Raw genomic sequence first — 20,088 nt, forward strand, 5'->3', positions numbered from 1 at the left:
AAAAAATAGAGAAAAACAGAAACTCAGAGTTAGTAGAAGGCAGGAAATAATAAAGATCAGAGCAGAAATAAATATCATATGCAAATTAAAACAACTATGAGGTATCACCTCACACCTGCCAGAATGGCTGACATCAACAAATCATCAAACAACAAGTTCTGGAGAGAGTGTGAAGAAAAGAAGACTCTAGTAATCTGCTGGTGGAAATGCAGACTGGTGCAGCCACTATGGAAAACAACATGGTGTTTCCTCAAATAATTAAAATTGAACTTCCATTTGACCCAGTGTTACCACTTCTAGAAATATACCCTAAGAAGTCTGAAATGCCAATCAGAAAGAATATATGTACCCCTATGTTCATAGCAGCACTATTTACAATAGCTAAGATCTGGAAGCAACCCAAGTGTCCATCAATAGATGAATGGATAAAAAAAGGTTTGGCACATATACACAATGAAGTACATAAGAAAGAAAGATCTCTTATTCTTAGAGATGACATGAAGAGACCTGGAAAGTGTTATGCTAAGTGAAATAAGCCAGTCAGATAAAGAAAAGTTTCATATAATCTCACTTACTTGTGGGATATAATAAACAAAACAAACTGAGGAACAAAATGGACCCCAAAGGAAAGTGGGGTGCAAACTGACAAACCTCAGAAGAGGTAAATGTGGGGGAGGGAAGAGATAAACCACAGAACTTATATGCATGTATGCATAAACAAGGACAAATATTATAATGCCGGGGTTGGGGTGCGATTGGGAGGAGGTGTCAATGGGGGGAAAAGGAGAAACATCTGTAACAAAAATAAATTTTAAAAAATTTTTTAAAGAAATAAATATCATAGACTAAAAAGACTATACAAAAATCAATGAAACCAAGAGCTGGTTCTTTGTAAAGATAAACAAGATTGATCAACTTTTAGCTCAACTCACCAAAAACCAAAAAGAGAAGACCCAAATTAATAAAATCAGAAACAAAAGATGTGAAGGAACAACTGACAGCACAGAAATACAAAGAATTGTAAGAACATACTACAAACAATTATATGCCAACAAACAGGAAAACCTAGTTGAAATGGATAAGTTCCTAGAATAATACAGTCTTCCAAAATTGAACTCGGAGGAATCAGAAAACCTGAACAGACCAATAACAATTAAGTAATTAGAAGCAGTAATCAATAAACTCCCAGCAAACTAAAGCCCTGGTCTGGACAACTTCACAGGGCAGTTTTACCAAATATCTAAAGAATACTTATTCTGTTGTAGCTCATTGTCCTTAGAATCCAACTTGTCTTTAAGCTGCCCTAATTAACAACCTCAGAGACAGCAAGACGAACAATGGGGAATGTTATAGAGGGCTTTAGCCCCATAAAAATTAACTAGAGTTTGACCTTCACTGGGAATTTGAAAAGCAACATCCTTCAAGAAAAGGGAGGACACAAACGGCCCCAAGGCCAGAGTGTCCTGCATGCTCTGTAAAGAAAATGATAGGGAGAAACTGAAGCTCCCTTTACCCCATAAAACTGTAACTGTTCAACATGTGTGTATTGCACCTGACTGACCGCTGATATCTGTCTCGAATTTGTTAGTTTTTAAAACTTGGATAATGGAATGAATAGCAGGACAGATGTATGCTGACCCAGTTCCCTTTCGCCTCAGCTCCCTCCCCCCTCTGTTCCCTCCTGCTTATCGCTAACTGCCTCCGCTTCTGTACAAGCAGCTTGCTTGCTCTGCTAAACTCTTGAGTGACCCCGGCCCTATATAAGCAACCCTCCCCCTGAGCTCGGGGCTGCAGTTCTCCTCTGTGTAGGTAGGCTGCAGTCCCTGCGCAGGTAATAAAACATCCCCCAAAACTGAAAAATGGAGTCTGAGTGTGGTCGATCTCCTGGGTTACAACAATTCTCCTCAAATGATTCCAAAAAAACTCAAGACAAAGGAAGGCTTCCAAGCTCTTTTTATGAGGCCAGCATAATCCTAATCACAAAGCCAGATAAAGACACTACAAACAAAGAGTATTACAGGACAAATCCCTGATGAACATAGATGCCAAGATCCTCAACAAAATTTTAAAAAATACATTCAGCAATATATATTTTTTTTAATTGTACAACACAACCTAGTGACATTTATCAATAATTATGATACACCACATAAACAAAATAAAAGATAAAAACCATTTGTTCATATCATTAGATGGTGAAAATTATTTGACAAAATCCAGCACCTATTTTTGATAAAAACTCTCATCAAAGTGGGAATAAAAGAATCATACCCCAACATAGTGAAGGGCATATATGACAAATCTATAGCCAACATCCTACTCAATTGGCAAAAACTAAAAGTATTTTTTTAAAAAACAGGAACATGACAAAGATGTCTGCTTTCTTTACTCTTACTCAATATAGTCCGGGAAGTCTTAGCTACAGCAATCAAACAAGAAAAAAAAAAAGGCATCCAAATTAGGAGAAAGTGAAATTGTCATTATTTGCAGATAACATCATATTGTACATAGAAAACCCTAAAGAGTCCATCAGAAAACTACTAGACTTAATAAATAAATTTGACAAAGTAGCAGGATACAAAATCAACCAGAAATCATTGGCATTTATAAACACCAATAATGAACACAAAGAAAGAAAAACTAAAAAATGTTTCATTTACCATTGCAACAAAAAAATTAAGATACCTAGGAGTAATCTTAACCAAGGAGGTACAAGACATGTTCTCATAAAACTACAAGACATTAAAAAAAAAAAAAAAAAAAAAATAGAGGAAGATATAAAAAGTGGAAGCATATACCATGTTTATGGATTGGAAGAATCAATATCATTAAAATGTCAATACTACCCAATTCAATCTATAGATTCAAAGTAATTCCCATTGAAATATAAATAAAATACTTCACAGATCTAGAACAAATACTTCAAAAGTTTATATGGAACCAAAAAAGAACCTAAATAACCACAATAACCTTGAAAAAAAAGAACAAAGATGGAGAGATCACAATTCCAAACATCAGGTTATACTACAAAGCCACTGTAATCAACACAGCCTACTACAGGCATATTGATCAATGGAAAAAAACAGAGTACCCAGAAATTGACCCAAGACATTATGCTCAATTAATATTTGACAAAAAAGGCAAGAGCATATAATGGAGTAAAAATAGTCTCTTCAATAAATGGTGTTGAAAAAGTTGGGCGGGTACATGCAAAAAAAATAAAACTAGACTGCAAACTTACACCATACAAAAAAATAAACTCAAAATAGATAAAATACTTAATTGTAACCACAAAAATTGGAACCACAAAAATCCTAGAAGACAAAATAGGCAGCAAAATCTCAGGCATCACACATAGCAGAATTTTCACCAATACATTGCCTAGGGCAAGAGAAACAAAAGAAAAGTAATTAATAAATAGGACTACATCAACTAAAAAGCTTCTATACAGCAAAAGAAACCAGCATCAAAATGAAAAGGAAACCCAATGTATGGAAGAACATATTTGCCAATGACACATTGGATAAGGGGTTAATTTTTACAATATATATAATATTTATACAACCCAATAAAAGGAAGACAAATAATCCAATTAAAAATGGGAAGAGGACCTGAATAGATATTTCTCCAAATAGGACATACAAACAGCCAAGAGACATATGAAAAAATGTTCAACATCACTAAGCATCAGAGAGATACAAAGTAAAATGACTATGAGGTATCACCTCACACCTGCAGAATGGCCACCATCAACAAATCATCAAACAACAAGTGCTGGTGATATTGTGGATTAAAGGGGACTCTAGTATATACTGGTGGGAATGCAGACTGGAACAGCCACTATGGAATACAATATGACATTTCCTCAAAAAAAATTAAAAATTGATCTATTTGACACAGTGATTCCACTTCTAGGAATATATGCTAAAAAGCCTGAAACACCAATCAGAAAAACTATAGGTACCCCTATGTTCATAGAATCCTTATTTACAATAGCTAAAATCTGGAAAAAAGCCCAAGTATTCATCAGTAGATGAGTAGATAAAAACTGAAGTACATATACACAATGAAATACTATGCAACTGTAAGGTAGAAAGATCTCTTACCCTTTGAGAGGACATCAGGGACCTAAAAATTATTATGCTAAGCAAAATAAGCCAATCAGAGAAAGAAAAGTATCACTTGATTTCAATTATTTATGGAATATAATGAACAAAGTAAGCTGATGAACAAAATAGATCCAGAGACATGGAAGTAAAGAACAGACTAACAAACCTCAGAGGGAAAGGAGTGGGGAGCTGGAAGAGATAAACCAAAAAAACTATATGCATATTTGCATAAACAATGAACACAGACAGTGCAGTAAAGACAGAAGATGGAAGCAGTGAGGAGGGTGTCAAGGGGAAAAAAAGAGTCATCTGTAATAAAAAAAATAAGTTAATTAGCCTGGCCAGTGTGGCTCAGAGGTTTGAACGTCTTCTGATGGAATGAGAAGTTGCTAGTTTGATTCCCAGTTAGGGCACATGCCTAGGTTGTATACTCCATTCCCAGGATGGGATATGCAGGAGGCAGCCTATTAATGTTTCTCTCTCACATCAATGTTTCTCTCTCTCTCTCTTCCCTACTCTCTCTCTCTAAAAAATCAATAATACATATATTTTTTAAATAATTATTTTTCAAAAAGAGAAATAGACAAATATATCATTATAGCTAACAACTTCAAGATCTCTTTTCAGTAAATTGACAGATCCAGCAGAAAGAAATTCCCTAAAAATACAGTTGACAGAATGGTGGCAGGCAGGATTGGAGGAAGGGTGAGTGAGTGAGAGAGTGAGCTAGTGTGTGAGAGAGTGTGAGTGGACGTGAAGGTGGATGACCAAACTTGTGCAGTGCAAAGACGTTGAGCAGAAGGTTCCTGTGCTGTGGACAGGGAGCAGCCAGCCATGGTAAGCGTCTCATCAGGGCACTTCTCCCTGCACCGTGGGGAGGTCCCACCATTTTGGAAGATCCCGAGTCTTCCCTGGGAGGAGGCAGTGGGAGCAGCTCAAGCCCAGCAACCTGAGCCCACCAGTGCACCTGGCACCATCAGACCAGTGGACACCCTGTGTCAACACAAACCAGTACACAGCTGTGGAGCTGTCAAGGTGCCTTCTGGGGAAACCACAAATGGCCGGGAGCCCAGCACCATCCCCCACAGTAGCAGCCCGATCAGAGTCAAGACACACCCCCAGCAACAGAGGATGGGAAGCAGACATCCATCCCCAAGCAACAGAAGCACAGATCAGCGGTTGAGACCCATCCCCAAAAACTACAGAAATGCTGAGCAGGAGCTGAGCCCCATTGAGCAGCAGCATCCCCCAACCGCCAGTAGCAAAACATGGGGCTCCACAGGGGCCTGTGCAACACAGCAGCCCACAAGAGTGGTGGGAAGCTGGGGCACCAAAAAGGTCTTTTTGACCCAGCTGCCAACAAGATAGGTGTAGAGCCAGGTCTCCAGAAAAAACTGTGTGATCTACTAGCTCCACACAGGACCTGTGGGGAGCTGGGGCAACAGAAGGCCTGTGCAACCCAGCTACCCACAAGCGTGGAGCTAGGTCTTCAGAAGGGACTGTGTAATCCAGCTACACACAGTGTCAGCAGGAAGTGGGGGCTCCAACAGGGCCTGAACAACCCAGCTGCCCACAAGGTCAGCAGAGAGCCAGGGCTCTGAGGCCTGTGCGACACAGCTGCCCACAGGGCAGATGGGGGTGTGGCTCCCACAGGGCCTGAGCTATACAACTACAGGTGGCACCAGTGACCAACTGGAAACACAGCTTCAGAGGGGCCCATGTGATCCAGCACCTACCAGCACACACCAATACCAGCCCCCAGTAGTTAATCCTCTAGGATCAACAGCAGGCAAGAGGCAACATGCAACACAACAGTCTGCGAGGCACACTAGCCTTATTTAACATACAAACATCCCTCACCAGGTCTAGAGCAACAAGATGGCTAAAATGGAGAGGCAAAGAAACAACACCCAAAGAAAAGAAAAGAAACAGAGAGAGAGAGAGAGAGAGAGAGAGACAGACAGACAGAGAGAGAAATAGAGGAACACAGGCATACAATTAAAATGGAAACTAATAACTATCTATCAATAATTATCTTAAATGTAAATGACTTAAAAGCTCCAATCAAAAGACATAGGGTAGCTGATTGGATAAAAAAACATGACCCATAATATGCTGTCTACAAGAGACCCACCTCACAACAAAAGACAAATACAGGATAAAAGTGAAGGGATAAAAAAAACTTTTCAAGCAAATGGAAATTAAAAAAAAAAAAAAAAAGCTGGTGTAGCAATACTCATATATGACAAGATAAACTTCAAAACAAGGGCCATAATAAGACACAGAGAAGGTCACTACATAATATTAAAAGGATCAATCCAACAAGTTTATATAACCCTGGTAAACATATACGCACCAAATAAAGGAGCACCAAAATGTATTTAAAAACTTCTGGAGGACTTCAAGGAAGAGATCAATAGCAACACGATCATTGTGGGTGACTTTAACACGCCACTGACACCACTGGATAGACAAAAAATTAACAAGGACATAAAGTCCTTACAAGATGAACTAGATCAGTTGGACTTCATTGATATTTACAGAACATTTCACCCCAAAGCTGCAGAATACACATTCTTCTCAAGTATACATGGGTCATTCTCAAAATAGACCACATGTTAGAACACAAAGAAAGTCTCTACAAATTCAAGAAGATTGAAATCATATCAAGTATCTGCACAGATCACAGTGGCATGAAGTTGGAACTCAATTACAATAATAACACACAAAAACATCCAAACACTTGGAGGCTAAATAGCATGTTATTAAACAACAAATGGGTTATGAATGAGATCAAGGAAAATATAAAAAACTTCCTGAAAACCAATGAAAACAAACACACAACAACACAAAATCTATGAGATAAAGCAAAAGAAGTCCTGAGAGGAAAGTTCATAGCACTACAGGCCTACCTCAAAAAACAATAAAAATTCCTAATTGACTTTCTAATCCTACAACTTAAACAACTAGAAAACAAACAAGCAAACAAGCAAAAAACAACCCAGAGCTAGTAAAAGGAAAAAAATAGTAAAGGTCAGAGCAGAAATAAACAACATAAAGACTAAAAAAAAATTTACAAAATCGATAAAACAAAAAGCTGGTTCTTTGAAAAGATAAACAACATTGACAGACCATTAGCCAGACTCACCAACAAACAAAAAATGATAAACCAAATAAACAAAATCAGAACTGAAAAAGGAGAAGTAACAACTGACACCACTAAAATACAAAAAATTATTGAAACATACTATGAACAATTATACACCAATATATTGGGAAATCTAGGAGAAATTGACAGATTTCTAATAATACACAGCCTCCAAAAACTGAACCAGGAAGAGATAAAAAAACTTGAACAGACCAATAACAACTAAGGAAACTGAAGATGTAATTTAGAAACTCTGAGCAAACAAAAGCCCAGGCCTTGATGGCTTCACGAGGGAGTATTACCGAACACTCAAAAAACATCTAACACCCATTCTCTTCAAACAATTCCAAAAAAAAAAACAAGACAGAACACTTTCAAACTTATTTTACAAGGTCACCATAATCCTAATTCCAAAACCCATCAAAGACACTACAAAGAAAGAAAACTACAGGCCAATATCCCTGATGAACACATATGCCAAAATCCTTAACAAAATATTAGGAAATTGGAACCAGCAATACACACACAAAAAAAGTATTCACTTTGACCAAGTGGGATTCATTCCAGGCATGCAAGGATGGTACAATATTCACAAATCAGCACATGTGATACACACATAAACAAAATGAAAGATAAAAAGCATATAATCATATCAGTAGATGCTGAAAAAGCATTCGACAAAATTCAGCACCCATTCCCCTTAAAAATGGGAACAAAACAGGGGTGGCCACTAGTGCCACTCTTACTTAACATAGTACTGGAAGTCTTAGCCACAGCAATTAGACATGAAGAAAAATAAAGGGGATCCAAATTGGAAAAAAAAAAAAAAAATGAAAGTCATTATTTGAAAATGACATAATATTGTACATAAAAAACCCTAAAGACTTCATCAAAAATCTACTAGAGTTAATAAATGAATTTGGCAAAGTAGCAGGAAACAAAATTAACATCAAAAAATCTATGGCATTCTTATATACCAATCATGAACTCACAGAAAGAGAAATTAAATAAACGATTTCATTTACCATTGGAGCAATAAAATTAAAGATACTTAGGAATAAACTTCACCAAAGAATTAAAGGAGCTCTTCAAAGAACACTACAGGTCATTGAAAAAAGAAATAAAGAGAGAGATAAAAAAGTGGAAGCATATACCTTGTTCATGGATTGGAAGAATTAACATCATTAAAATGTCTATACTATCCAAAGCAATCTATAGATTCAATGCAATCCCCATCAAAATACCAATGGTATATTTTACAGAACTAGAACAAACACTCCAAAAGTTTATATAGAACCAAAAAAGACCTCGAATAGCCACCGCAATCTTGAACAAGAAGAATAAAGTCAAAGAGATCACATTACCAGATATCAGGTTATACTACAAAGCTACTGTAATCAAAAAAGCCTAGTACTGGCACAAGAACAAAACACAGAAATTGACCCAAGACAATATGTTCAATTATTATTTGACAAAGGTAATAAGAGCATACAGCGGAGTCAAGACAGTCTCTTCAATATATGGTGTTGAAAAATTGGACAGCTACATGCAAAAAAATCAAGCTAGACCACCAACTTACACCATACACAAGAATAAACTCGAAATGGATTTAATATTTAAATGCAACTCATGAATCCATAAAAATTCTAGAAGTAAATGCAGGCAACAAAATTTCAGACATCATACGCAGCAGAATTTTCACTGATACATCACCTAAGGTAACAGAAACAAACAAAAAAAGATGAACACGAGACTACATCAAACTCAAAAGCTTCTTCACAGCAAAAGAAACAACCATCAATATGAAAAGGGAACCCACTATATTGGAGCCCATTGTGAATGATGCATCAGATAAGGGGTTAATTTCTAAAGTATATAAAGTGCTCATACAACTCAACAAAAGGAAGACCAAGAACCCAATTAAAAAATGGACAAAGGACCTAAATAGTTACCTCTCTAAACAGGATATACAAATGGCCAAGAGACATAAAAAAATGCTCAACATCACTAATCATCCGAGAGATGCAAATTAAAACAACAATGAGGTATCACCTCACACCTATCAGAATAGCCAACATCAACAAATCATCAAACAACAAGTGTTGGTGAGGGTGTGGAGAAAAGGGGACTCTAGTACACTGCTGGTGAGAATGCAGATTGGTGTTATATCAAAAAGTTAAAAATTGAACTGCCATTTGTCCCAGTTATTCCACTTCTAGGAATATACCCTAAGAAGCCTGAAATACCAATCAGAAAGAATATATATACCCCTATGTTCATAGGAGCACTATTTACAATAGCTAAGATCTGGAAACAACCCAAATGTCCATCAGTAGACAAATGGATAAAAAAGCTGTGGTACATATACACAATGGAGTACTATGCAGCTGTAAGAAAAAACAATCTTTTCTCATTTGAGACAACATGGATGGACCTGGAGAGTACTATGTTAAGTGAAACAAGCCAAGCAGAGAAAGACAAATATCACATGATCTCGGTGATTTGTGGACTATAATGAATTTAACTGCTGAACACAATTAACCCAGAGACATAGAGGTAGGGTACAGACTGACAAGCCTGGGGGAGAGGGGTTGAGCAAAGAGATAAGCCACAGAACTTACATGTATGCATGCATTACCAATTAACATAAACAACAAAGCTAGAGATAGGGTGGAGGGGTAAAAGAGGAGGGTGTCAAAGGGGGAAAAATGAGAAACATCTGTAACAAAAACAAATTAATAAATAAAAAAAAAATTTTAAGTTATTAAAGAATAAGCCCTGGCCAGTTTGGCTCAGAGATTAGAGCATTGGCCCCAGACCAGAGAGACCCAAGTTTGGTTTCCGCTACGGGCACGTTCCTTGGTTGCAGTTCATCCCAGTCCCTGGTTGGGGTTGTGTGGATGGCAATCACTCAATGTGTCTCTCTCACATTAATGTTTCTCTCTGTCTCTCTTCCACCCTCTTTCTCCCACTCTAAAAAAAAGAAAAGAAAAGAAAAAGAATATGTCAGATGACTTTAAGTGGTTTTGCTTGGCTCTTGATGAATAAACAGATGTTAATAATAGTGCTCAGTTATTTACTTGTTGAGTCAATATGCAGTTTAAATCACTAAAAAACCAGACTTACAGTCTGTATGAAACAACTACAAACAAATATATTTTTTAAAGAAATTGAAAAAACACTCAATATTACCTGAAGTGGAATCTGCTAAAATGTTTTTTAACTAATGGTATAAATATGTAAAAAGCAGAAAGAGGTTTAGTACAACAAATTTACAAAGCTTATGAAAATATAAGGTGTTTTAAGTCTGTGGTTATTTATCAGCAGAAAATATTTGAGTCTACTCTGTCTTATTGAACAAGTAGTGTCACCAGTGAATGAACATTTGACTTGTGGATATAACTATTGTCAGTTTTTTTTGTTTTGTTTTGTTTTTAGAAACAGAAGCTGAATAACCTGACTTGCTCTGCTTCACAGCAGTTCAATGACTGAGCAGTAGAAAACTTTCACTGCACTTTTAAAAACTCAAGGCTGAGAATAATTTCTGTGGACCAAAGAATTGCGGGTTTGATTCCCAGTCAGGGGCACATGCCAGAGTTACAGATTAAATCCCTGGCCCTGGTCCAGGTCATGCAGGAGGCAGCCAATTAATGTGTCTCTCTCACATTAATGCTTCTCTCACTCTCTCTCTCCCTCACTTCCACTCCATCTAAAAGTCAATGGAAACATATTTTAAGGTGATAATTAACAGGAACAACAAAAGAATAAAAATGGCAATAAATAATAACCTTAATGTAAATAGATTAAATGTTCTAATCAAAAAGAATAAGAAAACATGACATGTATTTAAGCTGTCTACAAGATACCCACCTCAGAACAAGACTCACATAGGATGAAAATAAAGGTATGAAACATTATGTAATACTAGAAGATCAATCCAAAAAAAGGATTTAACCCTGGAAAATATATATGCAACCAGCATGAGAGAACCTAAATTACATTATACATTTATGTGTGTATACACACACACACACACACACACACACACACACTATAAAGGAGAGATGGACTTCAATACAGTCATACTAAGGAAGTTTAACATTCCACTGCATCACTGGATTAAAAATCAACAACAGTGATCTTAAACCACACACTAGATCAGATGGATTAAAATTACATGAACATTTCATCCCAAAGCTGTATAATATACATTTTTCTCAAATGCACATAAAACATTCTCAAAAGTATACTACATTTTAGGATACAAAATAAGTCTTAACAAATACAAGAAAATTGAAATCATATCAGACATCTTCTCAGATCACAATTGCATGAAAATAGAAATCAACCACAAAAATAAAAAACAAACATTCAAACACATGAAGGCTAAATAGTGTGTTATTAAACAGCAAGTGGGTTACCAATGAGATCAAAAGAAGAAATTAAAAACTACCTGAAAACAAATGAAAATGAACACACAACAACGCAAAATCTATGGGACACAGTGAAAGCAGTCCTGAAAGGGAAGTTTGTAGCATTACAGGCCTACCTCAAGAAACAAGAAAAATCTTAACTAAACAATCTAAAGCCACAATTAAAAAATTTAGAAAAAGAACCACAAGAAAAGCCGAGAATAAGTAGAAGGAAAGAAATAATAAAGATCAGAGTGAAAATAAAAGACATAGAGACTTGGAGAAGAAAAAGTGGCAGCGGAGTGAATGGAGCTACACAGACCATCTCCCAGGACCAAACTGGATTCACAACAAAAACAAAGGCAAATCTTCAGGAAGGGGCAACCAAAAGACACCTTAGAGGACCACATAACCGGGTACACCGACTCAATCCTGGTAGGCTTGCAAGGACGCAAGAGGGGGCGGGGAGCCCATGGTCTGCAGCAGCCTGGGCTGGGACCGGAGGACTCCGCGGCGGGAAGTTGCTGCTAAAGCCACATCAGCGGCCTGGGCAGGGACCTGGGGACTCCGCGGAGGGAAGTTGCTGCTAAAACCTCTGCTGCGACCCTGCCCCAGTCCTGCTAACTCTCCTGTGCGAACTCTCCTGCCTCCCAAACCATCCCCTGGTGCCACACGGACTCACTGGGGCCAGGGAACTGGGCGGCAGGAAGTTGCTGCTAAAGCCTCAGCTGTTACCCCCCCTGAGTCCTGCGAACTCTGCTGCCTGCTAAGCCCTCGGCTGGTGCCTTACGGGCTGGCACGGACTGGCTCCGACCAGGGGACTCAGCTGGAGGCTGCTACCCAGGCTGACTCCTGTGAACTCTGCGTGCTAAGCCCTCGGCTGGTGCCACACGGACTCGCGGAAACCAGGGGACTCTGCTGGAAGGTGCTGCCACCCTGGCAGTGTCCAGCTACGGCGGCTCAGTCCTGGGGCTTCTGCTGAGTGCAAAACCCTCTGCTGGTGCCACAGCCGTGGCCGCCCTTGGCAGGAAGCAGTGCTCTCGAGTTAAAAGTGCCAGGCGGCTCCACGACGCAGAGTCTAGACAGAGGCTAAATTGGCAGCAGCCACTCACCTTGGGCTTCAGGAGAGGGAAGGCAGATTGGACTGGAACTGTGTGGGGACACTAGGGTTTTGGAGGGTGCTAAGAGTTTTCTCTGAGTGCAGCCACGCAGGCCTGTGGTCATTTTACTCCTTCCCAGGGCCCTGGGGAGAGGCAAGGCAGAGGCCCCTCCCTCAGAGATTCAATCCTACCCGGTGGCCATTGAAATGCTAATTGGGGCCCATTAACAACCAGCAGCTGCCCCAACCTCAGGAAATCCTCTTATACTGAGCACCTGAGGGAGGTTTTCAGGCAACTCAGAAACCAAGGGTCTTCAGGTGACCTCTAATAATAGCCTCCAGGAAAAAAAAAAAAAAGCTAGAGGATAACTACCATTCCCTGGGCCAGCAACACTAACCAGGAAAGTTAAGACTTGAAGGTGGTGTTTAAAGTGGGTCCTCCCTAGCTCATCCAAACCCAGGAGAGGGAACCACAAACAGCAGAACACCAACACCCACAGGGAAAATTTGGCAGACTCCAAAGCCCACTGTGATAGCCAAAATGATGAAAAACAGAAACAAAAGCCAAATGAAAGAACATGAGACCTCTATGGAAGATTAGATAAATGAGGTGCAGTTAAGCAAGTTAACAGAACTACAATTTAGACCCATGATGTTGAGGAAGCTGTTGAGGACATGAGCACCATGAGTAAAGACATAGAAATGTTGAAAATCAACCAGATGGAAATTAAAAACCAACAGGAAGAAATGAAGAATGACATATAGGAAATGAAAAACACATTGGAAGGTCTAAAAAACAGAATAGGGGAAGCTGAGGACCGGATCGGTGAATTAGAAGACAGGGTAGAAAAAAATCAACCAATCAGAAAAACAAAAGGAAAAAACTATTAAAAAAACAGGAAGACAGCTTAAGAGAACTGTGGGACAACTGGAAACGGAATAATATTTGCATCATAGGAGTCCCTGAAGAAGAAGAAAATAAGCAAGGGTTAGAGAATATATTCAAAGAAATAGTGAAAGAAAACTTCCCTAATTTGGTGAAGGAAGGAGGCATTCAAGTTCAAGAAGCACAGAGAGCCCAAAGTAAGAACCCCAAGGCCCACACCAAGACACATAGTAATCAAACTGCCAAAATTAAAGACAAAGAATCTTAAAAACAACAAGGGATAAGCAACAGGTTACCTACAAAGGAAACCCCATAAGGCTCTCAGCTGAATTCTCACAAGAAACACTACAGGCAAGAAGGGAATGGCATGAAGTAATCAAGGTCATGAAAAACAAAGATCTAATCCAAGACTACTCTACCAAGCAAGGCTATCATTCACAATAGAAGGTCAAATAAAGAGCTTCTCAGACAAGAAAAAGGCTAAGGGAATACACTAGCACCAAACCAGCATTGCAAGAAATGTTAAAAGGACTGCTGTAATTACGAGGAGAAATAGGAAGAAAAGTAGAACCAGACTAAACAAAAATGGCAATAAATAAGTACATATCAATAATCACCTTAAATGTAAATGGACTGAATGCTCCCAGAAAAAGACACAGAGTAGCTGATTGGATAAGAAAGCATGACTCATCTATATGTTGTTTACAGGAGACCAACCTCACAAAAAAAGACTCACATAGATTGAAAGTGAAGGAATGGAAAAAAATCTTCCAAGCAAACGGGGAAAAAAAAAAAGCTGGGGTAGCAATACTCATATCAGATTAAAATAAATTTCAGAATGAAGGCCATAATTAGAGACAAAGAAGGCCACTACATAATATTGAAAGAATCTATCCAACAGAAAGATATAACCTTGATTAACATATATGCACCCAATAATGGAGCACCAAAATATATTAAAAAAACTTCAGGAGGACTTCAAAGGAGAAATCGATAGCAATACAATCATAGCAGGGGACTTCAACACCCCGCTGACATCACTGGATAGATCCTCCAGACAAAAAATTACCAATGAAACAGAGACTCTAAATGAAGCACTAGACCAAATGGATTTGATAAATATCTACAGAGAACTACACCCAAAAACTACAGAATTCACATTCTTCTCAAGTGCACATGGGACATTCTCAAAGATAGACCACATGTTAGGGCACAAACTAAGTCTCTGCAAGTTCAAGAAGACTGAAATTATATCAAGCATCTTCTCAGATCACAATGGCATGAAACTAGAAATCAATTTACAAGAAGAACATACAAAGACATTTGAACACATGGAAGCTAAATAGCATGTTATTAAACAATGAATGGGTCACGGAGGAGATCAAGGAATAAATCAAAAACTTCCTGGAAACCAATGAAAATGAACACACAACAACACAAAATCTATGGGATGCAGCGAAAGCAGTTCTGAGAGGGAAGTTCACAGCACTACAGCCTACCTCAAAAAAATTAGAAAAATCTCTAATAGATTATCTAACTTCACAAGTTAAAAAACTAGAGAGCAAACAAAAAGAAAACCCCAGAGCAAGTAGAAGGAAGGAAATAATAAAGATCAGAGCAGAAATAAATGACATAGAGACCAAAAAAACAATTCAAAAGACCAATAAAACAAAGAGCTGGTTTTTCGAAAAGATAAACAAGATTCCTAGACTCACCAGGAAACAAAGAGAGAGAACCCAAATACACAGAATCAGAAATGAAAGAGGAGAGATAACAACTGACACCACAGAAATACAAAACATCGTGAACAACTACTATGAACAATTATATGGGCAACAAATTCGACAACCTAAGCAAAATGGAAATTTCTAGAAACACATAGTCTCCCAAAACTAGATCAGGGAGAGATAGAAAACTTGAACAGACCAATAACAACAGAAGAAATTGAAGATGTAATCAAGACTCTCCAAGCAAACAAAAGCCCAGGCCCGGATGGCTTCACGGTGGAGTTTTACTGAACATTCAAAGAACTAATACCCATTCTCCTCAAACTATTTCAAAAAGTTCAAGAAGGACGAAGACTTCCAAACTCGTTTTATGAAGCCAGCATAATTCTAATTCCAAAACCAGATAAAGACATAGCAAAGAAAGAAAACTACAGGCCAATATCCCTGATGAACATAGATGCCAAAATCCTAAACGATCCGATCTAGCAAATAGGATCCAGCAATACACCAAAAAAATTATCCACCATGACCAAGTGGTATTCAATCCAGGGATGAAAGGCTGGTACAATATTCGCAAATCCATAAATGTGATACACCACATAAATAAAATGGAGAATAAAAACCACATGATAATATCAATAGATGCTGGAAAAGCCTTCGACAAAATCCAGCATCCATTTCTGATAAAAACGCTCACCAGTGTGGGAATAGAGGGATCATATCTCGACATAATAAAGGCCATATATGAAAGACCTACAGCCAACATCATAGTCAATGGGCAAAAACTAAAAGCATTTCCCTTAAGAACAGGAACAAGGCAAGGATGCCCACTTTCGCCACTCCTATTTAACATAGTACTGGAAGTCTTAGCCACAGAAATCAGACAGGAAGAAAAAATATAAGGAATCCAAATTGGAAAGGAGGAAGTGAAATTGTCATTATTTGCAGATAACATGATACTATACATAAAAACCCCAAAGACTCCATCAACATTCACTAGACTTAATAAATGAATTTAGCAAAGTAGCAGGATACAAAATTAACGTCAAGAAATCGATGGCATTCTTATACAGCAATGATGAACTCACGAAAGAGAAACTAAGCAAAAAATCCCATTTACCATTGCGGCAAAAAAATTAAGATGCCTAGGAATAAACTTAACCAAAGAAATAAAGGGCCTATTCGCAAAAAACTACAGGTGATTGAAAAAAGGAAATAGAGGAAGATATAAAAAAGTGGAAGCACATACCCTGTTCATGGATTGGACGAATTAACATCATTAAAATGTCCATATTACCCAAAGCAATCTATAGATTCAACGCAATCCCCATCAAAATACCAACGGCATACTTCACAGAATTAGAACAATTATTTCAAAAGTTCATATGGAACCAAAAAAGGCCTCGAATAGCCACAGCAATCTTGAAAAGGAAGAACAAAGTTGGAGGGATCACAAAACCAGATTTCAGGTTATACTACAAATCCACTGTAATCAAAACAGCCTAGTACTGGCACAAGAACAGGCATATAGACCAGTGGAACAGAACAGAGAACCCAGAAATGGACCCAAGGCAATATGCTCAATTAATATTTGACAAAGGTGGCAAGAGCACACAGTGGAGTAAGGACAGCCTCTTTAATAAATGGTGGTGGGAAAATTGGACAGCTACTTGCAGAAAAATGAAACTAGACCATCAACTTACACCCTACACGAGAATAAACTCAAAATTGATAAAAGACTTAAATGTAACTCATGAATCCATAAAAATCCTAGAAGAGACTGTAGGCAACAAAATTTCAGACATCATACGCAGCAGAATTTTTACTGACACATCACCTAAGGCAATAGAAACAAAGGAGAAAATGAACACATGGGACTACATCAAACTCAAAAGCTTCTGCACGGTGAAAGATACAATCATTAAAATGAAAAGGCTACGCACTGTATGGGAGAGCATAATTGCCAATGATATATCAGATAAGGGGTTAATTTCCAATACATATAGAGTGTTCATACAACTCCACAAAAGGAAGACAAAGAATCCAATTAAAAAAATGGGCAGAGGAACTAAATAGACACCTCTCCAAACAGGACATACAAATGGCCAAGAGACATATGAAGAAATGCTCATCATCACTAATCATCAGAGAGATGCAAATTAAAACAACAATGAGGTATCACCTCACACCTGTCAGAATGGCCGCCATCAACAAATCATCAAACAACAAGTGTTAGCGAGGGTGTGGAGAAAAGGGGACTCTAGTACACTGCTGGTGGGAATGCAGACTGGTGCAGCCACTATGGAAAACAATGTGGTGTTACCTCAAAAAATTAAAAATTGAACTTCCATTTGACCCAGTGATCCCACTTCTAGGAATATACCCTAAGAAGCCTGAAACACTAATCAGGAAGAATATATGTACCCCCATGTTTGTAGCATCACTATTTACAATAGCTAAGATCTGGAAACAGCCCAAGTGTTCATCAGTAGACGAATGGATAAAAAAGTGGTGGTACATATACACAATGGAGTACAATGCAGCTGTAAGAAAGACCCCTTATCCTTTGATATGACATGGTGGGAACTGGAAAATGTCATCCTAAGCGCAACAAGCCAAACAGAGAAAGACACGTATCATATGAACTCACTTATTTGTGGAATATAATGAACATAACAGTCTGAGGAATGGGGTAGTACCAGAGATGTGGAAGTGGGGTACAGACTGACTATCCCCAGAAGAGGGGGTGGGGGGAGAGATAAACCACGGAACTTATATGCATACATGCATGAACAACGGACAAGGACAACAAAGCTGGGGAGAGGGTGGGGAGGGAGGGAGAGGGGTGAATCAGTGGGGTGGGGGAGAAACATCTCTAACAAAAATAAATTAAGAAAAAAAAATGGGTGCTAGATTTTGTCAAATGTTTTTTTCAGCATCTATTTGATATGATCATGTGATTTTTATCTTTCACTTTGCTTATGTGGTGTATCATATTTATTGATTTTCAAATACTGTATCAGCCTTGCATCCCTGGGATGAATCCCACTTGGTCATGATGAGTAATTTTTTTTGATGTATTGCTGGATTTGATTTGCTAGTATTTTGTTCAGGATTTCAGCATTTATATTCATCAGGGATATTGGTCTGTAGTTTTCTTTCTTGTAGTGTCTCTTTCTGGTTTTGAAATTAGAATTATGCTGGCCTCAAAATGAGTTTGGAAGTCTTCCTTCTTCTTGAAATTTTTAAAACAGTTTGAGGAGAATGGGTATTAGTTCTTTGAATGTTCAGTAAAATTTCCCATAAAGCCATCCGGCCTGGGCTTCTGTTTGCTGGAAGAGTCTTGGTTACATCTTCAATTTCTTTTGTTGTTATTATCTATTCATTTTCTATTTCTTCCAGGATGAGTTTTGAAAGACTATGTGTTTCTACAATTTCACTTAGATAGTGGAATTTGTCCATTTCCCTTAGATTGTCAAATTTGTTGCAGTATAGTTGTTCATAATATTTGTTAACAATCCTTGGTATTTCTGTGGTGTCAGTTTTTATTCCTCCTCTTTTATTTCTAATTTTGTGTATTTGAGTTCTCTCTTTTTGTTTCTTGGTGAGTCTAGCTAAGGGTCCATCAATCTTATTTATCTTTTCAAAGAACCAGTTATTTGTTTCATTGATCCTTTCAATTGTTTTTTTGGTCTCCATGTTATTGATTTCTGCTCTAATGTTTACTATTTTTTTTCTTCTACTTGCTCTTGGCTTTTCTTTTTGTTTGCTTTCTTGTTTTTAAGTTTAGGTTAGATGGTATCCTAGCAATTTTTCTTGTTTCTTGAGGTAGGCCTGTAGTGCTATGAACTTCCCTCTCAAAACTGCTTTCGCTGCATCCCATAGATTTTGTGTGTTGTGTTTTTATTTTCATTTGTTTCCAGGAATTTTTTAATTTCTTCCTTGATCTCCATAGTAACCCATTCATTGTTTAATAACATGCTATTTAGCCTCCATGTTTTCTAGTGTCTTTGCATGTTCTTGCAATTGATTTCCAGCTTCATGCCCCTGTGATCTAAGAAGATGCTTAATATGATTTCAATCTTCTTGAACTTGTAGAAACTTACTTTGTGTCCTAACATGTGGTCTGTCTTTGAGAATGTCCCATGTGCACTTGAGAAGAATGTGAATTCGGACATTTTGGGGTGTAATTCTCTGTAGATATCTATTAAATCCATTTGATCTAGCGCTTTATTTAGAATCTGTGTTTCCTTGTTTTTTTTTCTGATGATCTATCTCATGATATCAGCGGGGTGTTTAAGTCCCCTGCTATGATTGTATTCCTGTTGATTTCTCCTTTAAAGTGTTCCAGCAGATTTTTAATATATGTCGGTCCTCCTATATTGGGTGCATACATGTTTACCAAGGTTATATCTTCCTTTTGGATAGATTTTCAATATTATGTAGTGGCATTCTTTGTCTTTCATTATGGCCTTCATTTTGAAATATAGTTTATCAGATATGAGTATTCCTACCCCAGCATTTTGTTTGTTTGTTTGTTTAAAAGGTTTTTTTCCATCCCTTCACTTTCAACCTATGTGAGTTTTTTGTTGTGACATGGGTCTCTTGTAAACAACATATATGTGAGTCATGCTTTCTTATCCAGCCAGCTACTCTGTGTCTTTTTATCAGAGCATTCAAACCATTCACATTTAAGGTGATAATTGA

Source organism: Molossus molossus, unplaced genomic scaffold (assembly GCF_014108415.1).
Source record: "Molossus molossus isolate mMolMol1 unplaced genomic scaffold, mMolMol1.p scaffold_m16_p_4, whole genome shotgun sequence".
NCBI lineage: Eukaryota > Metazoa > Chordata > Mammalia > Chiroptera > Molossidae > Molossus > Molossus molossus.